Below are 12,265 nucleotides of genomic sequence, written 5' to 3' on the forward strand. Positions count from 1 at the left end.
AAACCCAAATGTTACACTGCAGATAGATCATTAATGTGAGGAACAATATGGGGAGTAACTGAGACAGTGTTGACAGAATTTGTGAAGCCGCCCTGAGACCTTTATCCAGGTTAATGTGTTTTAGAAATGAACTTGTGAAACGAAATGCCCTTACAGCTTAAAGCTACCCGAAGTCACACAGATTTCCTGAATATCATGTAACGATGACCATGAAAAACTTGAAGTTAGCCACCATAAGATGCGTGGGCCAACAAGAGCCACTAGTTATTCACGGCTGCCAAAACTAGCCTTGCTCTTGTGCTACAAAACCTGTGGATGCCAAAATATTTGTCACAGGGCAGCACACGATTCACTGAAGTCTGTCTTAATATCAAGGGAGACAGACTTGGGGTAGGACGGTCCCAAAATGGTCGGCAACTCCTATTCTGCTGCCTCATTTCCTCCAATCAAAGAGACGGAGAGAAAAACAGTCTGCAGGGTAGGAAATGCTTCAGCAGTTTCTCAGAGAAGGGGGCGCTTCTCAGAACCAGCGCGTGGAGGCGGAGGCTGAGTCCACAAAGCACGGGCCGTCTGCCTGACCAGAGGTCTCCCAGGTCTCTGGGTTCAGGGTGGAGGCTGGACGGTTAAGGAGACCTCTCCCAAGGCTATTAGCTAAGAAAATATACACTCCAGAAATGAGCTGAACCTACAGTAAAGTGCTGAGACAGAAATCCTTTTTGAGTGGGATTTTGGTCAAAAGTGTAGCACCGATTGCTAAACTATGAGGGTAAAACATTGTTAGTTCACTTCTGTAAACACTCCTTGCTAGTCTTTTAATGGCACCAAATCAGAAGCCACCCCCTGGTCCCCATTTTTCATACAGCAAGTGCCATGAACACCAAAGCCATGCATCTCCATAGAGGCCTGACTCAGGGACTCAACCCTACAGTTGACTGTGCAAGATCTGCCTTAACAAATAAGCCTGATGAAAGCCCATTAGAACGACCAGCAAGCTTAGTAATCAGATCATCATTGTTAAAGCCAGCTCAGTGTTGACGATGCATCACCGGGGCTGTGGGGACGTTTGTGTCATGTCAGCTGTGACACCTCTTCTGTCATCTGACCCTCTTCCATGACTCATCAACAGCTTGATTCAAATGGCTTTTTTTCCCCCAGTCAAGAGTGAACGTGTGTGTGTGTGTGCCACCTGCCCCTACTCACCGTCACCTCACCAAACATGCTAACGCAGCACCTTATCCCTCTTGCTTAATCTTCCTCACCAGGAACCACATTTTTATGAGCCAAATAACATATTGGAAGGCCTGCTGCTCCACTCCTACTTCCAACCCAGCTCAGAAGAGTGTGTGTGTGTGTGTGTGTGTGGGCCTAAGCCTTACAGTGCGAGTTTAACAGAACTCCATGGGCAGTGGGTGGAATATTGAGTGTATATTTCACACTCCCAAAGCACTGCCTGGTGAAGCACACACTACAGTGCTGTATTAAGTGATATGGGAGGCATTTATATTTAAGCTCCTGTTCTTTTGTCATCAACCAATCACCTATAAGAGGCAATGGCTTAGCCAAGCAGCACTGTTATTAATATCAGAGGGGAGGTATTGCTTACTGGGATTTTTTAGGTTTCCCAAATGTTTATTCATTGTCCATCACTGAACCTCTGAAAGTCCACAGATAATGAAAATGGGATCTTGAACATTAGAGGTACGTCATGTAAGCATGGGGGGCTGATGTCTGCTCACTCAAACCAAACATTGGTCCACTTCAGCAGGGTTTGAAGTGTGGATTGGCTAGTAGAGGAGATAATGTTCCTTACCGTACAAGGTTTAAGATACCAAGGCCGTAGCCATGGAGTCAACATTGGGGGGGGACAATGTCCCCCCCCATAATTTCGGACAGCATGCGTGGTTGCCTGTCGTAGCGTAGCACATTTATATTTTTATATCAATATATTGGGGGGGACATTTTGACCAGATTTGTATATTGGGGGGGGATGTGTTCCCCCCAATATGTATTATGATTACGGCCTTGTAAGATACTCAATGGAGCATTCTCTACACAAGTGGGCTGTGGATTACATCAGTAACTGAAGGCTTATAAACAATGTGAGCATCTTTACAAAGCCATGTACCCTTGAATGGAATTGTGATAGTCCAACAAGGAAAACCATTTGTACTGTAGAAGAATCCCTCCCACCCCATAACAACTCCAACGCACCACTTCCACTAGACGCCAGTCATAAAACTCACAGCTGAAATTCTGTAGCGTGTGATTCTACACGCAGACAGACAGCAGAAGGGCCATCCCAGTATGCTCCCTGTATACCCTGTCCAGGGCTGCTAAACATAACCCGCTATTGTCCTCTCCCTAAACACAAAAACACCCTCTGAAAGTCACTCAGTCAGCTAAACAATGGTGAGAGACACAGCTGAGCCCATTCCTCTGGTTGAGTTGACACATCCTTACCTCATCACCATAGCAAACTGGAGATGACTCTGCTACTGAAACGAAGTTGTTTGGATGACCCCATATTGAATGCAACGTTTGTCTTTGGATGTGAATTCTCCATACATTAACGCTAAGGTCAAGACTTTAGTTTACTTTGGTGGGCTAATGCAGCTGTGAGCTGTAGCAGAGCTCATACATTGAGTGAATGGTAGCAAGGGATATCCAACCAGGGCGTTAAGGAACTGCTGCTAAGAAAGCGATACTGATCTCTAGTTGGCTTTAAAGTGATGCTTGTGCGCTGGTACCTGGAGCTAGTATTTATTACGCAGCGAGAAGCCTTGGGAAACAGATGACTGAATGATCAATATAAGACATTGATTTTCTCTTGTTAGGACAACGGTGGGTGATGGACCTCCCACATCCAATCATTAGCCAGCCACTAATTGATTATTAAAGAGGAGGGGAATAATATGTGTGCCACAGAAAAGGGGGCATAGCCAGAGTTCTTTTTTTATTCTTAAAATGGGCCACAAAAAAATAATTAAAAAATCTCATGCCCCCTGAAGTTTAATGGTTTATGTATTGGTATAACGTTATAATTGGTATGGACGGGGCATCTCTCAGAGGCCACAAAACATAGACATAAATCACTATAGCGTAAGTCACAAGTAGTGAGTTGACACAATCTACTATGTAATGTGTTACAATGTATTTAACCAGTGCTCAAAGTGGGCCGGTACTCACCGGTAAGCGTACCGGCACCTTTTCTTGCGTACCGGTACGCAAGAAAAGGTGCTGGACAAGGTTTTACCAATTAAAAAATGGCAATGTTTATTTTACACATAGCTCAAAACTATTTTGCGCTCAACTAAAGGCCAAAAAAGTTGCGCTTTTTTTTAAATGCGCGCAAGCATTAAGTATCAAACTCCCGAACTAGCATCACAACAAACACAGACTATGCATGCATTAGCAGGGCAGCTGTGGTGGCGTATACGAGGGCCGGTTCTGGTGGGCCAGTCTGGATCTGAAGTCCAGGACCTATTTTTACTCCCAGTCCGTCCCTGCCGCCCCACAACATTAAGCCACCCCCCAGCACCCCCCTGATAAAATATGTTCCCGCAGCTATGCATTTATGTTGTTAATAAATAACAATAAATTGTTGTTGTACCAGCAATATTTTCAAGTTTTGTTTTTCACTGTAGAAATCTCAAATTTCATAATGATTTGCCAATGCAAGAGAGTACCGGCACCTTTTTTTCCCCACTTCAAGCACTGTATTTAACACAATATATAGTTTGCCCCTAAAATACCTCAATACCTTACTATTCTTTTGGACGAGAAGGGCCATTCTGAATAAATGTATGAAGGGAATCATTCAGAATCCGTGAATCAAGACCTGAAGCTATTTTGTTAAAGGTCACCTGCTTTTGTGAATTCTTTAATCTAAATCACAGAGGTGAAATGCTGCAAAGGTGCCCAGTTTCCAACAGCAACTTATTGAGAAATGCAGGCAGCAGAACCTTCTGACCTTGTTAGGAGAGGTGCTGATAAAATGCTTACACAGGGCCTCCAAAAATGCCAACACACATTTCACCTGGCCTTTGATGAGTCTTATTTTATTGCAATCAGGAAATACATTTATGGCAAACAGCTAGCATTAGCTGGCTAACAAACCCTTTATATATATAGTTTGATGGAAAGAGAAAGAGAATGGCTAAACGGTTAAAAGAAAAGAAAAATGAATCTAGTGTTTCAACCCTTTTGCAACAAACCCCTTAAGTTCTGCTGTTATAGCAATGGAAGTGATAAATACATATTACCAACTATGTGGTGTCCCCAGACTGGAGCCAAAAACTGACAAGCCAAATACAGTAGCATGTCCTTGTGGGTGACAGACTGAAGTGAGAGGAACAGGCTCGACAGCAGATAAATTTCAGCAAGGCTTGCAGCCCCAGGGGCAATGAAGCAACTCTCCGTTATGACCTTTTAACATCTAGTGGAAAGCTAGTGAGCTAGCAAAGATCTAGAAGAGGGCTACTAATCATCGAGGCTTCTCCACAGATATTATCCACACAAACACTCAGGAGCCAAGAGAACATTCTTCAAAGCTCAGCAGAGGGAGGATTTCACTTTGTGGATCCATAAAAATAAACCGAAAGAACCAAATGAAGAATGTTGCACTGACTGCAGATTCATTTCAGCATAACCTTTCTAGAAATATATATATTTTTTAAACACTCCCCTGATGGAAACATATCTTAAGAATGTGGATTATGAAACGACAGTATGATAAAACTATCCACAAGTTAATCTATTTACATTCTGAAAAGGAAGAAGGCAAAAGGGGACTGAAAACACACACATACGATACACACACCTACACTACATTCAATGCAAGCATGTGAAAGCAAAGTTCACAGAGGGGTGGGGGTTAATAATAGCAGAGAGCGAGTTGTTTTGGACACAGTTACCCAACATTGCTCACCACTAAATCCAGCTGGATCCCACATTGAACGACATTGCTCAGAGGCTGTGTCCATTATCCCCCCACACCTGTACTGACAAAACCATAGATACCACAAGCAAAGCCAGACCATGTAACCGTTAGAATATTACAACAATACATTTTTATTAAATAAGTTACATAAACAGTAGTTTATAAGTGTTTTGGTATAGGTTATTGCCAGGATTTGAGGTGAATGCAATCAATTTATTTTCTATTTAGCATCAAAAGGTAATAACTGCACAAGGAATAAGTGTGTGTACAGACAAACTCTTAGTACCTAAACTAACAGTGATCGTGTACGCATTTTACCAGCAGATGTTTAGTAAAACAAAACCAAGAGTTTCCCCATCATGGTGGCTATTACAACAATACTCATGAATTATGTCCTGTAAAAAAATTCAATAAACTGCCAAACAGTTCATTGCACAGACAAAATGGGTAAGCATACTGATGCATCTAAATAGTGATAATTTCAGGTTTTCATTTTACAGAGCGTGAGAGGGGTGGGGGGTGCTATAGTCATGAAACAAAGAGATTAAAGAAGGAGGCTGTCACCCACTCATTGGAGCCGTGATGGAACACAAGATGTGCCAGGAGAATAGAAGTGGGTCAGGTGTCGGGAAAGCGATAGCCATCTCATTTTTCACTGTGGAACGGGTGAATCTCCAAGGAGGAGATACACCTTGGTCTCCTTTCACAGGTCAAGAGAGGTCTTGATTCAAGCTGAGGAGAGTGACTAAGTCAGCAGATACAAATACATCTCGAAGCCTTGGGAATATATTTTAGGAATACTGTACATTTGTAGCTTCGGGGAAGGCTGTGGCCTCCCCTGGGGTGGAGCCAAGCAATCTATCATGAACATCCTTACTGCTAAGGCACGCAAATTGTATTTCCAAGCAATCATTTTCAATGCAATGCATTGCAACATAGCATTATCAATGGCATTTTGTACACTGACAAGTAGAACTATCCCAAACACAAGACATAGAGGCAATGTATTGGAATAATAGCATATGCTTTCTAAATCAATTCAAAAGCCAGCACTTGCTGGGTTTAGCTATCGCTGGTCTGTCTCCAAACAAACCAGAGTAAACCCAACAAGCGAAAGCATTTTGAACAGCTTGCCAGAGGATGACCCGCTGCAGTGAGTCACAACGTCTGGGTGACACGCTGAGATGTCCCCTCCGTGTCGTTGTGTGGGTGCGACGTATATTCACAGACGTCTCAACACCGTTGCGGTGTGGAAAACCTGTGATTTAGGATTCCACAGAGACAGGGTGAGGGAGCTAGGAGGGTGGGTGCTATGGCTCACTGTGGAATGTCTGGCCTCGGTGAGGTGATCATCAAAGACAGCAAGGGAGGCCATTTAGCCAACGTGGCGACAGGGAAGGCCAGGACTGGGATTACCAGTTGCCAAGTCGCCCACACACAACAATTTCAACTGTCCGTATATAGCACTTCACACTGTGAAACTGAACACCAAGTATTTTCTTGAAGTTTAGAGTGTGTCCCCTGGAGAATTCAAGAAAGTGTAATGGCTACTACCATAGGGATAAACTATGTTCATTTCCAAGAACGCTTGAGTAATGGTCTATTGTGCTTAAGTTGCTTTGAAGAGGATGGCTGACGGCTTGTCTGAGGCCGGCATCATGCCTGAGCTGTCAGGCTTAGTCTAATATCCATGCTTGGCTGGTGCGCTTGGCCAGAAGCAGTTCTGTTTAAACACAGTCTGGCTGGCCTGTAGACTGGCTCCTGTCTGCCTGGTATCTGGTGTCTTTGAACTGACGGCAGGTGTAGGCCATGTGGGAAGCTACGCCAGTGCTTTGCAAGAAAACACTTTTTTTTTTTTTTTCTTCTGTCTGGGGATGATAACTTTTGAAGATTGACTGCTGTTTCAGTTTTGTTATACAGTAGGACATTTCCTGGGAAGATGAAGCTCCCTGTGGTTGGCTTTTATAACCTATTAGTGACAGTCTTACATCGCACTGCAAGAGACACATTTTAATAGTCATCTCGCACCACTCTGCCATATAATTGTTTCTATACTGGCTTATTATAAAATAATGGACCGTGAAGTTTGGGGATGAAACTGACAAGGGGTAGACAGATTTTGACTCAACTCCGTAAATGTTTGCACTGCATACCCATGTTGGTGTCAACATGTTCGTCTTGGTCCCGAAAGCTTTGCTTGCATCGGGTGGAAGGTTCTGTTGCCCAGTTAAGACATTGTGTACATTGTTGTGGAGCTGACAGTGGCTAACTAGCTAGCTACAGTCACAAATGTCATTAAGTAACTAATGTCACATCACAAACCCGTGCGTGATTACCTATGATAGAACATCAGTATAGAAGCTATCACTTCTTAGGCTAGCTACCTAAAACGGCAAGACAGTTTCAGAAACGCCACAGGCAAAGGCCAGGGTGGTAACAAGTTGCTAGATATATTTCCACACTGTGATAACACCCTGTATTTTTGTACGCCCTTTGACTGGTTAGCTCCTGCGATTCCCACATATTGGTAGTCTAGCAGTTAGCATAGCTGTAAAACTAACTTACCGGTCCGGGCCCGGGAGTCAGGTCCTCATCTAGGAGCAAGACGCAGGACAGATGGCTTCTCCAGGTGAGGAAAATTGTATTATGCCTGCTGCTAGGATGTGCTCTTCTGTAGGATATATTCCAGTTTTCCAAAACCCAGAATGTGTTAGCCAGCTCCAGTAAATAGCTACCAAACCAGTTAAAAAATCAGTCAGCTTTGTTTTCCCTGTAGTATTTGCGCTGTTGAGCTAGTCTTTGTGGGACTGAACAATTAGCACTAACCAAGAGAGGGGTATCCTGTAGATCAGCGGTCCCCAACCTTTTTTGCACCACGGACCGGCAGGGACGGACGGAGGAAAGATAGGCCCTGGACTTTGATCCAAACTGGCCCACCAGAACCGGCCCCCGTATATGCCTACGCCACCACAGCTGCCCTGCTAATGCATGCACATTCTGGCTTTGATGTGATCTTAGTTAGCGACTTCCCCACCTAATGCAAGCGCAAAAAATAGTTTTTGGAGCTTTATGTAAAATAAACATAGCCGTTTTTCAATTGGTAAAACCTTGTCTGGTGACTGTGATGTCTTTTTGTCTCAATTTTTCAGCACCATCTTTACGTTTCATAGCCTGGTTTTCCATCGTTATATTGTTACTAGCTAGCTTTCGATCGGTCGTGACACCCGATCGTGCATTCCTATCCAGTTTATTCCGTGATATTGTTTGATTTCTGTCACGGCAGAAAATCCCGCTTCACAAAGGATGTTGGAAATGGAAGCAGGGTTTTCAGTGCTTTTGTGGCGATCTCAGGATACAGTGTTTCCCACAGATTAGAAAGCAATTTGTGGGGGTCGTTTGGCCCGTGTCTGACCGGGGGGGGGGGGGGGGGGGGGGGGATTTGTTACACAAAACTTTATTATATTAAATATTCATCAAAAATTATTCACACCTTCACAAAATCCCGACGCCCAACCCCAAATTGAACATACTCCAGCAGGTAAGAACTACCAAGAACCCTACACGACTGACTCACTGACCCAAATATGTAACCAACCTTGACAAGAACCACTGAAAACTCATGAATATGCTTCTCAGGTGAAAGGGAAAAAAGACGCCCCCTCCCCTCAAACCCCTTCCTCTCACCAATCTCGGTCCTCTGAACAAAGTACTTCACCCATCTCATGTTGCACACTTATTTCCTACACTCCACCCTCATGAAAATGAGCCTACTCTACTTCACAATGTTCTCATTGTCTCATGCTGCTCAACAGTGCCAGAAGTCTGAAAACCACTATACTGTCCATCTTTTCCTGGTCTGCCTGCTCGGTAGGTTAGGGGAATGTAAAATGTCTGGGGTTGGATCACAGGGGCTGATACTGTGACCTGAAAAGGAAAAAGCTGACAAAAGCATCCGTGGCATGCAGACAGTAGGGTAAGCCATTGCTTTTGAAGCGAACTAACAAAAGCGGACGGGGCCTTAACTCAATATGTTGTCCTTAAGTCCTTTACTTATCTGAGGAGAGAAAGAGATTGTGTCCAGGTGCCATCGGTGTTCTTGGGCAATGGATGCTAGGTAGCCATCTGTGTCTGTTGACATCACACTGAGTTATGTCCTCTTAATGCAGGTGACTGCGGTGTGTGTGCGCATGTGCGTGTGCGCGTGCACAGGCATGTGTGTGTACCAAGCTGGGGCTGAATCAAGGTCAGACACACGCGAGGGCTGTTGCGAAGACATTTTGGGCCCTTTATGCACCCTTTTCGTAAGTCCGCATTTCTGCAGAATTTGTCTGAGGGAATTGCCCACAATTCACAGTGTTGTGACGTGAAACACGAGGGTTACCAGGGGAAGCCTGTAAGTGAGAGAAAAACCTTCCTCATAAGACAAGAAAGAAGAAGAACGGTAAACAAACAAGCATGGAAGGAGCAACCAACCCTGACGTAAACATAGTTACAAATAAAAGTTTAACATGCAAGTTTAAAAACAAAGCTCACTGATTGTTCATATTGCCAGAACTGTGTGTAGTTTGTCCTATGACGATCAATTCCAAATATGCTTTAATCAGATTTGATCCAACAACATTACGATGATGCCGCAAAGTGCTGTCCCATTCCTATTCATAGCATTTTTTGCCCTTGCAGCCTCTTGTACTCAGTCTGTCAAGTAAGTCTGTGAGGGTTCAGGGTTTAAGGGGGGGAAATTGGGATTAGGCCTGAGTGTCTCTTAGTTTTCCCCTCTTTAACCTCAAACAAAGAGATAGAACCCAACAGACTTCACAGAAGAAAGAAACATGTTCTTATTAACCCTTGTGCTGCCTTCGGATCACATGACCCAAAGGTTCATAACGAACCATCGTTGTGTTTACCCAATTTTACCCAATACAAAAACAAATATATATATTTTTATTTTAACCTTCGCAATGTGGGGGGTCTGAGACAGCCCAACGGTTAAAAGAAAATGCTTCACTTTGTTTTTGTATGCGGTAAAGTTGTCGCAAGACAACGGTGGGTCACAATGACTGATGGGTCAGAATGACCCGAAGATAACACAAGGGTTAAAAGAACAAGCATTTCACACTGAGTACATAAAAATGCTGATGGATGTGTGAATCACCATGTGAGAATACTGACACACTTCTACTATACTACTCCGACTGAAACCAAAACAAGTCTCCCTGATTCTGAATAACTGCTGTCATTAGTCCAGGAAGGGGAGGGACTGTGACATAACAGCCTAGCTCCCCTGCTGTGCTGAGCTGTGAACAGAGCTGATGTTCCCCTCCAACTACTGAGCCCAACTTTTAATTAAACGTTATTAGTACAATGGAGAACTTAACAGAACTAATAAGTTGAGACAGGCACACTTCCCTTCCCTCGCAGAAACAACACAGAGTTCACACAGGAATGTCCCCAAAGCGAACCAACAAACAATATGGCCTTATAACTCAATACAGCATGCCCATTACAAAAACCTTACATTCCAGTCACTCCTTTTTTGATCTAATATTGTTGGACCCCCCCCCCCCACACACACACATCTACATGCAGTACATTAACTACAGTGATCAGAGCCCCTATCATGTTATTTGCTCTCTAGTCTAGTGATAGACAAAGAGGCGTGACTTGGCATGCTGTGACTGACATTAGTCATCAGAACAATAATCATAGGGGCTGGGTGTCCTGAGGGAGGATGCGATGTGGATAGTGGGTGGGTTGCCTTTAGTCACCCGGGATAGACCATAATAATAGGTTGTTTCTCACCATCTTCCGCTCCCACAGGATAATACCAACAATCTCAGCTGAATTGAGGGAAATACTTGGTTGCCGTAGCGATATGTCTTATTTTAGATAGATGTAGACAGCAGATCTTGGCTGTTGTCAGGCACATTGTGTGGGGATAAACATTCCTCTGACTGTGTTTGGCCTAAAGAGCAATTATGTTAGCCAAGAAGGGCTGGTTACTATTAATGTAATATGTTAAGCAAAATACCCCGCACATGAACTAATTGTACTCATAGTGTTATGTCAAGTTAATCATATATTGTAGCAAAGATTATCTTGTTTTAATCAATGTATTCAAATATTACATTATGAAATATGTGTGTCAGTATCGACTGAAGAATATGTACGGAAATAAAGGCAATCACCTGGGGTCAAACAAACTATGAGTCAACTCATAGTCAAGGAGCATCCATCCTTATCCAGGTGTGTGAAGGTGAGCGTGAATGAGTGGGTAAACAGAACCACAGGATAAAAGTATGCAGATTACTGTTGTGGGTGTAGTCCACTGAACTATATACATTGTAATCCATTTTAACTTCATAGTGACTCTTGAATATTATATATTATAATATTGAATATATTATTTTCATATTGAATCTACATTCATTAATTTTGAACGCCAAATGTGGTGATCCGTAACACATTAAACTATTGAGGATAACACCCAATAGACTATCCATTCCCATTGAACTGGTGTGAGAATAAATACCAGTTAGAAGTCGAAACAGGTATGTATTAGGCTACTTCATTTGTAATTGAAATAGCCTACTTGAGTCATTTCTTCAATGTCGGGCGTTCCCGTTACTTCGGTTAAATATTTAATGAATTACCATGCACGAGAGACAACCGGTGAAGCGGCTCTTCAAAAGAAACAATACTTGACCTAGTCCAATAGGCTACATTCATTTTAAATGAGTAAAGTTTCAAATATATATTAATGGCATATTCCTAATTAGGCAATAGTTCCTCGTAGCCTACAATATTGGTTGAACAAATGTCTTAAGTTTTTTTTGTTGCCAACATGAAACGATAGGTATTGGCTATTGTGATTGATGCTATTCGTGTAAAGTCAAACAACTACCAGCTAGATTTAAGCTGTAGCCTACTCGTACAGCACGATAATCTATTTGACAAAACTTACCTTCTATTTGAGTCGTTCGCAGCGAAATTGTTTCAGGGTGTGAGTCGGAGTCTGTAAAAAAGCCGTCAAGCGACAAATGGGGACGGTCAGATGTCAGTAGGTGGCCTAGTTAGGTGGGTCGGCAACAAAGGTTTGACAAACACTAAAGACCAAATAAAATTTGCTCTGCAAACTTGTAGAAAAAGCGAATATTATTTTAAGTTCTACGATGAGGGCGTATTGAACATTAGGGCTAGTATCCGTTTACCACACATTCTCAGTAAATATTCCACCACCGTTTCATTCCTGTCTGTGGCAAGAGCATGCCTTCTCCGTGAACACCGGGCAAATAATTCAATGGAATGGACTAGTGGGCGGAGTTCGTT

The 12,265-nt window shown here is 43.1% G+C and overlaps 1 protein-coding gene across 5 annotated transcripts in view; it reads right to left on the reverse strand.

Annotated features, from left to right (window-relative positions):
- gdpd5b (glycerophosphodiester phosphodiesterase domain containing 5b) overlaps positions 1-12,227 on the reverse strand; it is a 44,209-nt gene extending 31,982 nt beyond the window's left edge. For all 5 annotated transcript variants that reach the window (XR_009931580.1, XR_009931579.1, XM_062472624.1 and 2 more), the window contains exon 1: positions 11,901-12,227. The gene's annotated coding sequence lies outside the window, so the exon portion shown is untranslated. The remainder of the gene's footprint in view (positions 1-11,900) is intronic.
- Positions 12,228-12,265: the final 38 nt, after the last annotated feature.

Source organism: Osmerus eperlanus, chromosome 11 (assembly GCF_963692335.1).
Source record: "Osmerus eperlanus chromosome 11, fOsmEpe2.1, whole genome shotgun sequence".
In the NCBI taxonomy this organism is placed as follows: Eukaryota; Metazoa; Chordata; class Actinopteri; order Osmeriformes; family Osmeridae; genus Osmerus; species Osmerus eperlanus.